This window comes from Mustelus asterias, unplaced genomic scaffold, assembly GCF_964213995.1.
Source record: "Mustelus asterias unplaced genomic scaffold, sMusAst1.hap1.1 HAP1_SCAFFOLD_3220, whole genome shotgun sequence".
NCBI lineage: Eukaryota > Metazoa > Chordata > Chondrichthyes > Carcharhiniformes > Triakidae > Mustelus > Mustelus asterias.
In genome coordinates this window covers 6,637-10,236 of record NW_027593165.1, presented here as the reverse complement: position 1 = coordinate 10,236, position 3,600 = coordinate 6,637, and the positions used below count along the sequence as shown (strand labels likewise).

The 3,600-nt window shown below is 54.4% G+C and overlaps 1 non-coding gene across 1 annotated transcript; it reads left to right on the top strand.

Annotated features, from left to right (window-relative positions):
- Nucleotides 1–928: 928 nt before the first annotated feature.
- Nucleotides 929–1,001, top strand: trnat-ugu (transfer RNA threonine (anticodon UGU)). The gene has a single exon. It is a non-coding gene; the product is annotated as a tRNA-Thr (tRNA).
- The last annotated feature ends 2,599 nt before the right edge of the window (nt 1,002–3,600 follow it).

The window sequence follows — 3,600 nt, the reverse complement described above, 5'->3', positions numbered from 1 at the left end:
CGGCCCTCCAAGCCTGCGCCGCTCATGTGCCCAACTAGACCATTTGTTTGTATCCCTCTATTCCCAGTCTGTTCATGTCGTTATCTAGATAAGTCTTAAACGATCCCAGCGTGTCCGCCTCAATCACCTTGCTTGGCAGTGCATTCCAGGCCCCCATCACCCTCTGTGTAAAATACGTCCCCCTGACATCTGTGTTGAACCTTGCCCCCCTCACCTTGAACCCGTGACCCCTTGTGTTCGTCACCTCCGACCTGGGAAAAAGCTTCCCACTGTTCACCCTATCTATGCCCTTCATAATTTTATACACCTCTATCAGGTCGCCCCTCATCCTCCGTCATTCCAGTGAGAACAACCCCAGTTTACCCAATCTCTCCTCATAGCTGAGACCCTCCATACCAGGCAACATCCTGGTAAACCTTTTCTGCACTCTCTCCAAAGCCTCCATGTCCTTCTGGTAGTGCGGCGACCAGAACTGGACGCAGTATTCCAAATGTGGCCTAACCAACGTTCTATACAGCCGCAACATCATATGCCAACTTTTATATTCTATGTCCCGTCCAACAAAGGTAAGCATGCCATATGCCTTCTTCACCACCCTCTCCACCTGTGCTGCCACCTTTAAGGATCTCTTGTACACCCAGGTCCCTCTGTGTGTCTAGAATCTCACTGCCAGACTGTTCCATTCAGTGATCGCCCCCCCCCCCCCCAACCCCCCAACCTCTTGTTGGCCTGTCACTTTAAGAATGTCAATTCCAGCCTGTCTCTTTAAGAAGCTGAGTGCTGAGCCTGTTGTGGTGGTGTGATCCCCCCCTGCTGGTGGCTCCCTCCAAGCGCAGGCCTTCACTCACTCACACACTCTGAGCCGCTGCCGCTGTTGTTGCGCTCTCTGCTGGGTTTTGCTGTGATTTTCAGGCGCAGTCCTGCAGTTGGCTCCATAGCTCAGTGGTTAGAGCACTGGTCTTGTAAACCAGGGGTCGCGAGTTCGATCCTCGCTGGGGCCTGTCACTGAACTTTATTCCTTTTTACCCTAAATTTAGAGAACAGACCAGAGGAAAGCAGCCCACAACTGCAAACTTTTATTTATTTTTTTCTTACCCCACAGACTGAAAAATGAGGATGAAATAGAAGCTTTGCTCAGGAACCCTGCGTTACCAGTCAGCACATCTCAAAATAACTTCCTTACTTTGTAAAACTTACCTCCCTGAGGCTTATAAGATGCAAGTTGTTGCTTCAGTTTTTGGAGGAAATAGCTTTGTGGCTGAGGGCGCTGGAGGGGGATGGGACCACAAAGGGTTTCTTCTGTCTGAATTTTGTCCCACACACACATTTTTAAAAGTTTCGTTGTTGGTCACAAGTTCCGCATGTCCTCAACCGGGACATTGGGGTTCATGTCACACTCCAAAGTTTAGGTGGGGTGGATTGGCCGTGCTAAATTACCTCTTTAAGTGTCAGGGGGATTAGCGGGGTAAGTATGTGGGGTTACGGGGATAGGGCCCGGGTGGGATTGCGGTCGCCGCAGACTCATAGAAACATAGAACAGTACAGCACAGAACAGGCCCTTCGGCCCACGATGTTGTGCCGAGCTTTATCTGAAACCAAGATCAAGCTATCCCACTCCCTATCATCCTGGTGTGCTCCATGTGCCTATCCAATAAATGTTCCTAAAGTGTCTGACTCCACCATCACTGCAGGCAGTCCATTCCACACCCCAACCACTCTCTGCGTAAAGAACCTACCTCTGATATCCTTCCTATATCTCCCACCATGAACCCGATGGGCTGAATGGCCTCCTTCTGCACTGTAGGATTCTATGATTCTATGCTACATGAAACACCCACCATTTGGCCTGGTTTGCAAAATCCTACTAACTGTCCTGGCTTCAGACAATTCACACCTCTTTAACCCTGCGATTATCCCTCTCTCCACTCACACTGTCTGTACCTGTAAAAACTCGCATCCCAACCATTATCTTGCAACTGTGTCTGTCTCTGCCGTGTTTGTGAACCCAACTCTCCACTTACCTGAGCTCCGAAAGCTCATGATTCCAAATAAACCTGTTGGACTTTACTGTCGCCACAAGTAGGCTTACATTAACACTGCAATGAAGTTACTGTGAAAATCCCCTACTCACCACACTCCGGCGCCTGTTCGGGTTACACTGAGGGAGAATTTAGCATGGCCGATGCACCCTAACCTGCACGTCTTTCCAACTGATGCACAGAAACTAGAAGCAGGAGGAGGCCACTCGGTCCTTCGAGCCTGCTTCCCCATTGATTTACATCATGGCTGACCATCAAATTTAATATCCTGATCCCCTCTTCCTCCCATATCCCTTGATCCCTTTGGCCCCATGGCCCATGTCTAATTTATTCTTGAAATCACACAATGTTTTCACAGATCATCGAATCCGTACAGTGCAGAAGGAGGCCATTCGGCCCATCGAGTCTGCACCGACCACAATCCCACCCAGGCCCTATCCCCGCTTAGCTACCCTCTAACCTGTCATATCCTGAGACACTAAGGGTTAATTTAGCATGTCCAATCAACCTAACCCGCACATCTTTGGACTGTGGGAGGGAACCGGAGCACCCGGAGGAAACCCACGCAGACACGGGGAGAAGGTGCAGACTCCACACAGACAGTGACCCAAGCAGGGAATCGAACCCGGATCCCTGGTGCTGTGAGGCAGCAGTGCTAACCACTGTGTCACCGTGCTGCCCCGGGTCCCTGGCGCTGTGAGGCAGCAGTGCTAACCCACTGTGCCACCGTGCTGCCCCGGGTCCCTGGCGCTGTGAGGCAGCAGTGCTAACCCACTGTGTCACCGTGCTGCCCCGGGTCCCTGGCGCTGTGAGGCAGCAGTGCTAACCCACTGTGTCACCGTGCTGCCCCGGGTCCCTGGCGCTGTGAGGCAGCAGTGCTAACCCACTGTGTCATCATGCTGCCCCGGGTCCCTGGCACTGTGAGGCAACAGTGCTAACCCACTGTGCCACCGTGCCGCCCCGGGTCCCTGGCGCTGTGAGGCAGCAGTGCTAACCCACTGTGCCACCGTGCTGCCCCGGGTCCCTGGCACTGTGAGGCAGCAGTGCTAACCACTGTGTCACCGTGCTGCCCCAGGTCCCTGGCGCTGTGAGACAGCAGTGCTAACCACTGTACCACCGTGCTGCCCCGGGTCCCTGGCACTGTGAGGCAGCAGTGCTAACCACTGTGTCATCGTGCTGCCCCGGGTCCCTGGCGCTGTGAGGCAGCAGTGCTAACCCACTGTGCCACCGTGCTGCCCCGGGTCCCTGGCACTGTGAGGCAGCAGTGCTAACCCACTGTGCCACCGTGCTGCCCCGGGTCCCTGGCGCTGTGAGGCAGCAGTGCTAACCCACTGTGCCACCGTGCTGCCCCAGGTCCCTGGCGCTGTGAGACAGCAGTGCTAACCCACTGTGTCACCGTGCTGCCCCGGGTCCCTGGCGCTGTGAGGCAGCAGTGCTAACCACTGTACCACCGTGCTGCCCCGGGTCCCTGGCACTGTGAGGCAGCAGTGCTAACCACTGTGTCATCGTGCTGCCCCGGGTCCCTGGCGCTGTGAGGCAGCAGTGCTAACCCACTGTGTCA